General features: G+C 47.7%; 1 protein-coding gene across 1 annotated transcript in view; it reads right to left on the reverse strand.

The window, feature by feature from the left end:
- Nucleotides 1–12,119, reverse strand: part of MYADM (myeloid associated differentiation marker) — a 36,804-nt gene that overhangs the window by 4,698 nt on the left and 19,987 nt on the right. The gene's annotated exons all lie outside the window — the stretch shown is intronic.

Raw genomic sequence — 12,119 nt, forward strand, 5'->3', positions numbered from 1 at the left:
GACACAGAGACAGACAGTGAGAGAGACAGAGAGACACACAGAGACAGAGAGAGAGACACACACACACACACACCAGAAAGCAAAGGTTTCACCATCTCGGTCTCACTTAAAAAAATAAGATTTTACTTACCGGTAAATCTATTTCTCGTAGTCCGTAGTGGATGCTGGGGACTCCGTAAGGACCATGGGGATAGACGGGCTCCGCAGGAGACATGGGCACTTTAAGAAAGAATTTAGGTTCTGGTGTGCACTGGCTCCTCCCTCTATGCCCCTCCTCCAGACCTCAGTTAGAGAAACTGTGCCCAGAAGAGCTGACAGTACAAGGAAAGGATTTTGGTTAATCCAGGGCAACATTCATACTAGCCACACCAATCACACCGTATAACAAGTGAAAACAACCAGTTAACAGTATAATAAACAACAGAGCATCAGGTCAACCCTGATGCAACCATAACATAACTCTTATTGAAGCAATAACTATATACAAGTCTTGCAGAAGAATTCCGCACTTGGGACGGGCGCCCAGCATCCACTACGGACTACGAGAAATAGATTTACCGGTAAGTAAAATCTTATTTTCTCTAACGTCCTAGTGGATGCTGGGGACTCCGTAAGGACCATGGGGATTATACCAAAGCTCCCAAACGGGCGGGAGAGTGCGGATGACTCTGCAGCACCGATTGAGCAAACACAAGGTCCTCCTCAGCCAGGGTAACAAACTTGTAGAACTTTGCAAAAAAGTGTTTGAACCTTACCAAGTAGCCGCTCGGCAAAGCTGTAATGCCGAGACCCCTCAGGCAGCCGCCCAAGAAGAGCCCACCTTCCTAGTGGAATGGGCCTTAACTGATTTTGGCAGCGGCAATCCAGCCGCAGAATGAGCCTGCTGAATCGTGTTACAGATCCAGCGAGCAATAGTTTGCTTTGAAGCAGGAGTATCAAGCTTGTTGGAAGCATACAGGATAAACAAAGACTCTGTTTTCCTGACCCTAGCCGTTCTGGCTACATAAACCTTCAAAGCCCTGACCACATCAAGTAACTCGGAATCCTCCAAGTAAGTAGTAGCCACAGGCACCACAACAGGTTGGTTTATATGAAAGGATGAAACCACTTTCGGCAGAAATTGTGGAAGGGTCCGCAATTCTGCTCTATCCGCATGGAAAACTAGATAGGGGCTTTTATGTGACAAAGCCGCCAACTCTGACACACGCCTAGCCGAAGCCAAGGCCAATAGCATGACCACCGTCCACGTGAGATATTTCAACTCCACCGTTTTAAGTAGTTCAAACCAGTGGGATTTCAGGAAACTTAACACCACGTTAAGATCCCAAGGTGCCACTGGAGGCACAAAAGGAGGCTGAATATGCAGCACTCCCTTTACAAACGTCTTAACTTCAGGTAGAGAAGCCAACTCCTTTTGAAAGAAAATGGATAGGGACGAAATCTGGACCTTAATGGAACCCAATTTTAGGCCCAAATTCACTCCGGACTGTAGGAAGTGAAGGAAACGGCCCAGCTGGAAATCCTCCGTAGGAGCATTCCTGGCCTCACACCAAGCAACATATTTTCGCCATATACGGTGATAATGTTGAGCTGTCACGTCCTTCCTAGCCTTTATCAGCGTAGGAATGACCTCATACGGAATGCCTTTCCTCTGCTAGGATCCGGTGTTCAACCGCCATGCCGTCAAACGCAGCCGCGGTAAGTCTTGGAACAGACAGGGCCCCTGTTGCAACAAGTCCTGTCTTAGAGGAAGAGGCCACGGGTCCTCTGTGAGCATTTCTTGCAGATCTGGATACCAAGTCCTTCGTGGCCAATCTGGAACAATGAGTATTGTTCTAACTCCTCTTTTTCTTATTATCCTCAGCACCTTGGAGGAGGCAATACATAGACCGACTGGAACACCCCCGGTGTCACCAGGGCGTCTACAGCTATCGCCCGAGGGTCTCTTGACCTGGCGCAATACCTCTGTAGCTTTTTGTTGAGGCGGGATGCCATCATGTCCACCTGTGGCAGTTCCCACTGACTTGTAATCTGTGCGAAGACTTCGTGATTGAGTCCTCACTCTCCCGGGTGTAGGTCGTGTCTGCTGAGGAAGTCTGCTTCCCAGTTGTCCACTCCCGGGATGAACACTGCTGACAGTGCGCTTACGTGATTCTCCGCCCAGCGAAGAATTCTGGTGGCTTCCGCCATCGCCACTCTGCTCCTTGTGCCGCCCTGGCGGTTTACATGAGCCACTGCGGTGATGTTGTCTGACTGAATCAGAACCGGTTGGTCGCGAAGCAGGGTCTCCGCTTGACGTAGGGCGTTGTATATGGCCCTTAGTTCCAGGATGTTGATGTGAAGGCAAGTCTCTTGACTTGACCACAGACCTTGGAAATTTCTTCCCTGTGTGACTGCACCCCAACCTCGGAGGCTTGCGTCCGTGGTCACCAGGACCCAGTCCTGAATGCCGAATCTGCGGCCCTCGAAAAGGTGAGCGCTTTGCAGCCACCACAGGAGCAACACCCTGGCCCTGGGGGATAGGGTGATTAACCGATGCATCTGAAGATGTGATCTGGACCACTTGTCCAGTAAGTCCCATTGAAAAGTCCTCGCATGGAACCTGCCGAAGGGAATGGCCTCGTATAATGCCACCATCTTTCCCAGGACATGAGTGCAGTGATGCACTGACACCTGTTTTGGTTTTAATAGGTTCCTGACCAGTGTCATGAGTTCCTGAGCTTTCTCCATCGGGAGATAAACCCTTTTCTGGTCTGTGTCTAGAATCATGCCCAGGAAAGGCAGACGAGTCGTAGGAACCAACTGCGACTTTGGAATATTTAGAATCCAGCCGTGTTGCCGTAACACTTCCAGAGAAAGTGCTACGCTGATCAGCAACTGCTCTCTTGATCTCGCTTTTATGAGGAGATCGTCCAAGTATGGGATAATTGTGACTCATTGCTTCCGCAGGAGTACCATCATTCCCGCCATTACCTTGGTAAATATTCTCAGTGCCGTGGAGAGACCAAACGGCAACGTCTGAAATTGGTAATGACAATCCTGTACCACAAATCTGAGGTACGCCTGATGAGGTGGATAAATGGGGACATTAAGGTATGCATCCTTTATGTCCAGAGACACCATAAAATCCCCCCCTTCCAGGCTTGCGATGACCGCTCTCAGCGATTCCATCTTGAACTTGAACCTTTTCAGGTACATGTTCAGGGATTTTAAATTCAATATGGGTCTGACCGAACCGTCCTGTTTCGGGACTACAAACATGGTCGAATAATAACCCCTTCCTTGTTGAAGGAGGGGAACCTTGACCACCACCTGTTGAAGATACAATTTGTGAATTGCAGTTAACACTATTTCCCTCTCGTGGGGGGAAGCTGGCAGGGCCGATTTGAGGTATCGGTGAGGGGGCATCTCCTCGAATTCCAGCTTGTATCCCTGAGACACAGTATCTATTGCCCAGGGATCCAACTGGGAGTGAACCCACCTGTGGCTGAAATTTCGAAGACGTGCCCCCACCGGGCCTAGCTCCGCCTGTGGAGCCCCAGCGTCATGCGGTGGATTTTGTAGAGGCCGGGGAGGACTTCTGTTCCTGGGAACTAGCTGTGTTGTGCAGCTTCTTTCCTCTGCCCCTGCCTCTGGCAAGAAAGGATGCACCTCGGACTTTCTTGTTTTTCTGTGATCGAAAGGACTGCATTTGATAATACGGTGCTCTCTTAGGCTGTGAGGAAACATATGGCAAAAAAATTTACTTTCCAGCAGTAGCTGTGGAGACCAGGTCCGAGAGACCCTCCCCAAACAATTACTCACCCTTGTAAGGTAAAACTTCCATATGCCTTTTTGAGTCGGCATCACCTGTCCATTGCCGAGTCCACAGGACCCTTCTGGCAGAAATTGACATAGCATTTATTCTAGAACCCAGTAGACTAATGTCTCTTTGAGCATCTCTCATATATAGGACAGCGTCTTTAATATGCCCCAAGGTCAGCAATATAGTATCCTTGTCTAAGGTATCAATTTCCTCAGACACGGTATCCGTCCATGCTGCTACAGCACTACACACCCAGGCCGACGCGATCGCCGGCCTCAGTAAGGAACCTGAATGTGTATAAATGGACTTCAAGTTAACCTCCTGTTTGCGATCCGCAGCATCTTTGAGGGTAGCCGTATCTTGCGACGGCAGGGCTACCTTCTTGGATAAGCGTGTTAAAGCTTTGTCCACCTTAGGGGAGGATTCCCAGCGTAACCTGTCCGTTGGCGGGAAAAGATATGCCATAAGAATCCTTTTGGAAATCTGCAGTTTTTTATCTGGAGATTCCCAAGCCTTTTCACATAACTCATTTAGCTCGTGTGAGGGGGGAAAGGTTACCTCCGGCTTCTTTTCCCCATACATATGTACCCTCTTGTCAGGGACTGGGATTTCCTCTGTGATGTGCAACACATCCTTAAATTGCTATAATCATATAACGGATGGATTTAGCCAATTTTGGCTGTAACTTTGCATCATCGTAATCGACACTGGAGTCAGAATCCATGTCGGTATCTGTGTCAACAATTTGGGATAGTGGGCGCTTCTGAGACCCTGACGGCCTCTGCGACATAGGAACAGGCACGGGTTGGGACCCTGACTGTCCTGAGGCTTCAGCTTTTTCTAACCTTTTATGCAAGGAATTAACATTATCATTTAAAACCTTCCACATATCCATCCAATCAGGTGTCGGCGCCGTCGGCGGAGACACCACATTCATTTGCTCCCGCTCTGCTTCCACATAGCCTTCCTCATCAGACATGTCGACACAAGCGTACCGACACACCACACACACAGGGAATGCCCTTTTTGAAGACAGCTCCCCCACAAGGCCCTTAGGAGAGACAGAGAGAGAGTATGCCAGCACACACCCAAGCGCTATAAACCCAGGAATAACACAGTAACTTAATGTTAACCCAGTAGCTGCTGTTTATATATTGCTTTTGCGCCTAATTATGTGCCCCCCCTCTATTTTTACCCTCTTCTACCGTGTATCTGCAGGGGAGAGCCTGGGGAGCTTCCTCTCAGCGGAGCTGTGGAGAAAAAATGGCGCTGGTGAGTGCTGAGGAAGAAGCTCCGCCCCCTCTGCGGCGGGCTTCTGTCCCACTTAAATATGCCATTTTTGGCGGGGGCTCATACATACTGTATATACAGTGCCCAGCTGTATATATGTTTAACTTTTGCCAAAAGAGGTCCCAAATGCTGCCCAGGGCGCCCCCCCCCCCTGCGCCCTTACAGTGACCGGAGTATGTGAGGTGTGTGGGAGCAATGGTGCACAGCTGCAGTGCTGTGCGTTATCTCAGTGAAGAACGGAGTCTTCTGCCGCCTGTGAAGTCTTCTTTGCTTCTCATACTCACCCGGCTTCTGTCTTCCGGCTCTGCGAGGGGGACGGCAGCGCGGCTCTGGGATCGGACGGCGAGGGTGAGATCCTGCGTACGATCCCTCTGGAGCTAATGGTGTCCAGTAGCCTAAGAAGCAGGACCTAGCTTCAGAGAGTAGGGCTGCTTCTCTCCCCTCAGTCCCACGATGCAGGGAGTCTGTTGCCAGCAGAGCTCCCTGAAAATAAAAAACCTAACAAAATACTTTCTCTCAGCAAACTCAGGAGAGCTCACTGAAAAGCACCCAGCTCATCTGGGCACAGTATCAAACTGAGGTCTGGAGGAGGGGCATAGAGGGAGGAGCCAGTGCACACCAGAACCTAAATTCTTTCTTAAAGTGCCCATGTCTCCTGCGGAGCCCGTCTATCCCCATGGTCCTTACGGAGTCCCCAGCATCCACTAGGACGTTAGAGAAATAATATACACTGCTCAAAAAAATAAAGGGAACACTAAAATAACATCCTAGATCTGAATGAATTAAATATTCTTATTAAATACTTTGTTCTTTACATAGTTGAATGTGCTGACAACATAATCACACAAAAATTATCAATGGAAATCAAATGTAATAACCCATGGAGGTCTGGATTTGGAGTCACCCTCAAAATTAAAGTGGAAAAACACACTACAGGCTGATCCAACTTTGATGTAATGTCCTTAAAACAAGTCAAAATGAGGCTCAGTAGTGTGTGTGTGGCCTCCACGTGCCTGTATGACCTCCCTACAACCCACAAAAGTGGCTCAGGTAGTGCAGCTCATCCAGGATGGCACATCAATGCGAGCTGTGGCAAGAAGGTTTGCTGTGTCTGTCAGCGTAGTGTTCAGAGCATGGAGGCGCTACCAGGAGACAGGCCAGTACATCAGGAGACGTGGAGGAGGCCGTAGGAGGGCAACAACACAGCAGCAGGACCGCTACCTCCACCTTTGTGCAAGGAGGAACAGGAGGAGCACTGCCAGAGCCCTGCAAAATGACCTCCAGCAAGCCACAAATGTGCATGTGTCTACTCAAACGATCAGAAACAGACTCCATGAGGGTGGTATGAGGGCCCGACGCCCACAGGTGGGGGTTGTGCTTACAGCCCAACACCGTGCAGGACGTTTGGCATTTGCCAGAGAACACCAAGATTGGCAAATTCGCCACTGGCGCCCTGTGCTATTCACAGATGAAAGCAGGTTCTCACTGAGCACGTGACAGACGTGACAGAGTCTGGAGATGCCAAGGAGAACGTTCTGATGCCTGCAACATCCTCCAGCATGACCGGTTTGGCAGTGGGTCAGTAATGGTGTGGGGTGGCATTTCTTTGCGGGGCCGCACAGCCCTCCGTGTGCTCGCCAGAGGTAGCCTGACTGCCATTAGGTACCGAGATGAGATCCTCAGACCCCTTGTGAGACCATATGCTGGTGCGGTTGGACCTGGGTTCCTCCTAATGCAAGACAATGCTAGACCTCATGTGGCTGGAATGTGTCAGCAGTTCCTGCAAGACGAAGGCATTGATGCTATGGACTGGCCCGCCCGTTCCCCAGACCTGAATCCAATTGAGCACATCTGGGATATCATGTCTCGCTCCATCCACTAATGCCACGTTGCACCACAGACTGTCCAGGAGTTGGCGGATGCTTTAGTCCAGGTCTGGGAGGAGATCCCTCAGGAGACCATCCGCCACCTCATCAGGAGCATGCCCAGGCATTGTAGGGAGGTCATACAGGCACGAGGAGGCCACAGACACTACTGAGCCTCATTTTGACTTGTTTTAAGGACATTACATCAAAGTTGGATCAGCCTGTAGTGTTTTTCCACTTTAATTTTAAGGGGGGCTCCAAATCCAGACCTCCATGGGTTAATAATTTTGATTTCCATTGATAATTTTTGTGTGATTTTGTTGTCAGCACATTCAACTATGTAAAGAACAAAGTATTTAATAAGAATATTTCATTCATTCAGATCTAGGATGTGTTATTTTAGTGTTCCCTTTATTTTTTTGAGCAGTGTATATACTTTTTCGTGGGGAAAGGTTTTTTGGGGTTTAATTGAACATGCCCCTGAACATTTAGGCCCGATAACTCATTAAAGTTAGTTTTGTATTTGCTGCATGGCACCATTTAGAAATAAATGGATATTGCACTGGTCAGAGAGACAGCAAAAAAACAATGCCTCTAGCTTATTGTATACTTTTCCATATATTATGCAAACTATGTGAAGAGGTTACGGAGCAAGTAAGGCTGGTGCGTTATAATCTTTTACTTTATCACTTCTCCAGGCTTAAAACATCTACCCCTCTGTGACTTGAGGACCACTGATTTCATAGGGGGAGATTTAAGGCCCAATACACACTACATGACCCCCACCGACGCCGATATTGGCAACAGCTGGGACCTGGCGGGGTGTCGGCATTAGCAAGTGCAAACACTTGCCGATGCCACCAGGGAAGGGAGCGATGGCAGGGGGGGGGACAGCGCCCATGCTGCGAGGACCTCCCTCCTCTGTACATGTTCAGACGAAGTAGGGGGTTGTTAACGATGCGCGGGAGCGCGCATATTTAACGGCATTGAGTATACACACTAGACGAGATTGTAAAAGAGCTCGCTCAGATTGGCCCTTCTGAGCGAGATCTTTTACTTTCTCGTCTAGTGTGTATGGGCCTTTATCAAAGCTAGGAGATAGAAAGAGGGATAAAGTAACAACCAATCATCTTCAAACTGTCATTTTACAAGCCGTTTGTAAATAAAATGACAGTTAGGAGATGACTGGTTAGCCCCCTACAGTAAGCCAACCTGCTAATTCACATTCCATATGGATTAATTCACTGCACAGTTTATTTCAGACATGAAAAACTTTAAATGGGGCTTTATATTGTGCCAAACTTCAGGAATGGAAATTACTACGTGTCTGCTAATAATGTGCATATACAGCAGTCATTCTCCCCTAGGCTGCCAAGCATCAATAACTGACTGGAGCTTTGAGAAACAGATCATTGCACTTAGAAATTCTGTGTATCATGAGGGTCATTCTGACCCATTCGCTCGGTGCTTTTTATCGTAGCCGAGCGAACGGGTTCCCACTGCGCATGCGCCAGCGCCATAGTGCGCCGGCGCATGCCAGACGGCTGAAGGCCGTAGCAGGGCAGAGGCAGTCGCTGGGCGGGAGAGGACGGAACGGCTGCGTTTGGCCGCCGTTTCGTGGCCGCGGTCCGGCCAACGCAGGTGCGGCCTGCAGCAGCTGCGTGACGTCATACACAGCCGCTGCGGGCCGGGGAGCGACAAGTAGCTCCTGGCCAGCACGCCAAAGAGCTGCGCTGGTCGGGAGCTACTCTGGAAGTGCAAAGACATCGCCGCTGTGCGATGCCTTTGCACTTCTGCGGGGGGGAAAGCGGCACTGACATGCGGGGCGGACTTGGCCTGTGCTGGGCGTCCCCCCGCATGTCAGTGTGAATGATTGTATGAATGATCGTAGCTGTGCTAAATTTGGTATAGCTACGATCATCTCCGAATGAGGACCCATATACAGTGTTTAATATCACTGATGGCTGAAAAGGTTCTTATCAGTCATAAAAGGCAGTGAAGTCAATGCAGACCCACAACATTGTAATAAGTGACAAAAGGTCTGGTAGCCATAAGATGTAATCCTGCGTATATTTGAAGATTCCTATTAGATTTGCGCTCATATTAAGCAGTTCTTTCTCCAGTAAAGCTCACAGAATGTTTTCCCCTTTACACAGACACACACTATAGGGCTAAAATTGTCTGGCCAGTTTGGCTTGTGGAAGAAAACCGGGGCACCTGACACAAACATGTTAACAACATACAAACTCCACACTAGATAGGGCTCTAGGAATACAACCCATGACCCCAGTACTGAGAGACAGCAATGGTAACCACTGTGCCACTGCAGTGCCCAACTTTTTGCTTAAATATAGTTTACAGATTTATACAATGTATTCATTTCTCTTTAATTAAATGCAGCTTGTATGAAACAGCTTCAAGATATATGGCTAATAAATTACAGAAATCTAGACTTTGTGCATGTGGGTTCTAAAACAAGGTGTAAGACCAAATACATGAAGTAATGAAGAGGATTTTAAAGGTCGGAGCCTGAAAATCTGCGATGGCCTAATCCAGATCTCTTAAGTGTATTAACTGATAGTACGCTCACATTGCCAAATTTTCCATTGTGAGAAAACCACAGTACATTAGAGACATGTTAACATCTTCTACAGCTTGTGCGACTGAGCCAGCAATACACTTACTGAAGTGCATGGAACAGAGCCAAACCCCGCAGGGAGGGACCTTATATGGAAGCAGAATTCATTTGCGGACATTTCTTAAACAGCATTTGTGAATGCTTCAATGAAACTCATTTGTTGATGTTAATTTTTAGGTTAAAATATTGTTTGATTTTATTAACTTTACTGATAACATCCATCAATACAGATTCTGAAAGCTTTCCTCAAATACAGGACATGTGTTACCTCTAGTTGAATATTCTGATGTACAACTTCCCTTTGCAAGTCACCACATGAGACCAAGCACTGAAGAGGTTGTAAAGATGAGTGACAATAACCATTTGCATTTGTCCCCATACAGTATGTGATCGCTGAAAGCAGCAAAATTCTAGAGTAGTTTAATCTTCTGCAGTACCAAACCCACGACAACAGAACCAAACATTTTCCCCTTAAACAGCAGTGACACCCACATATTCCTCTGTCATCTTGTAGTACTGCCCCCACACCCGCCTCGTGATCCCTAGTACACAACTTTTACAGTAGCTCCAAATTGCTGTGATTTGCACAGGGCAGTCAGACTCATTGCACGTTTGCCTGACTTGTGAGAAGCTGAAAGAGGCTCTTCTACCCTGATGCATGTGGCAACTTAATGATGTTTTTTGGGAGAGGAGAGGGGTGTTTGATGTGCCCTGCAATTCAGAAGCCCTGCACATGCCCATGGGGACAAGACATCCCCAGTGCAGCATGACCTTGACTTTTTTGAATTTGCCCCTGGATCTCCCCTAATTGAATGTGTCTGCCCCAGAGCATGCGCAGTGCGAAAACTCACCAAATCTATCTACAAAAGATGCAGGCAGTGCTGGGGGTAGGGAGGGGGTAAGGGCAGGCAACAGTTTGGGTAGTGCTGTGAGCAGATAGCAGTTGGAGTAGGTAGGATGTAAGGGTAGATAGGTGCTGGGGCAGTAACGGGTTCAAGGAGGGGTAAGTGAAGATAGCTGCTGGAGCAATATAGTGACCCCAGTCGGGTCACTGTTCTATGCCAGCTTGTCCCTCAGCACCCAGCTAGAACTGGCCTTCTGTGTGAAGAGATCTGGCTGAAGGAATCTGAGATACAACACTGCTGGGGGGGGGCTGGGGGGCTTGGCATCACCGATATGATGTGAGAGGGGGGCCTGTATTCCAAGGAGCATTCCCAGATGCAGAACTACTGCAGATTCAAATTGCAGAGCGCCAACTGTGGCACGCCGGCGTCAGCTGGACGCTGGCAGGCATGAAGGGAGAAGCTGCCAGCGGCTATTAGCAGTGGGGGGGACAGAGGTCGGTTAATCACAGCACGTTCTATAGGATCCACTTATTTTCCAAATCCCTCACTGCCTGTAGCACATATAATACACACTATAGCGCATATTTGCGATGACAGAATGTAGTATATTGTGGTCTTTAAGAATTCTTACTTTCTGGTGGGGTGGGGAGGATGGGGGTGGTGGAATAGATTTTTTTTTTTTTTTTAAAGCAGGATGGAAAGAAACATACATATGTACTTTGGCAGTCTAAGTATATGAGTCACAGCTCTCTCGCTGAAAGCATCCTCTCTGCAGAATGAGGTAACCAGCCATAAAAGTAAAAATGCAGAAACAGGAGGGAGCACAGCTACACATAGGTGGGGCACTTCCTGGATACCAGTCTAGAAGTCACAATCTGTGTAATAATCTGTTAGCATGACTGGCGACTACTGCAGTGAACAGGGCTTTTCTCTGCAATGTCCTATTCATAGAAGGGGTTACCGTGGAGAAGTCTCAGATTTCTCCAGCACTGCCCCTGACTAGTGTACTATCGCTTCCCCATACACTTATATGAAAAGAGCAATTCATATATGCATGGAAAACTGCTTTCGTGTGTGTGTGTGTGTGTGTGATAGATATATATATATATATATATATATATATATATATATATATATATATATATATATATATATATATATATATATATATATATATATATATATATATATATAGTGTGCCCCGGACATGTTTTGGTTTTGGATTCGGTCCCGCGGCCGTGTTTTGGATTCGGACGCGTTTTGGCAAAACCTCCCTGAAATTTTTTTGTCGGATTCGGGTGTTTTTTTTACAAAAACGCGTCAAAAACAGCTTAAATCATAGAATTTGGGGGTCATTTTGATCCCATAGTATTAACCTCAATAACTATAATTTTCACTAATTTTCAGTCTATTCTGAACACCTCACAATATTATTTTTAGTCCTAAAATTTGCACCGAGGTCGCTGGATGACTAAGCTAAGCGACCCAAGTGGCCGACACAAACACCTGGCCCATCTAGGAGTGGCACTGCAGTGTCAGACAGGATGGCACTTCAAAAAATAGTCCCCAAACAACACATGATGCAAAGAAAAATGAAAGAAAAAAAGGAGGTGCAAGATGGAATTGTCCTTGGGCCCTCCCACCCACCCTTATGTTGTATAAACAGGACATGCACA

This window comes from Pseudophryne corroboree, chromosome 10, assembly GCF_028390025.1.
Source record: "Pseudophryne corroboree isolate aPseCor3 chromosome 10, aPseCor3.hap2, whole genome shotgun sequence".
NCBI lineage: Eukaryota > Metazoa > Chordata > Amphibia > Anura > Myobatrachidae > Pseudophryne > Pseudophryne corroboree.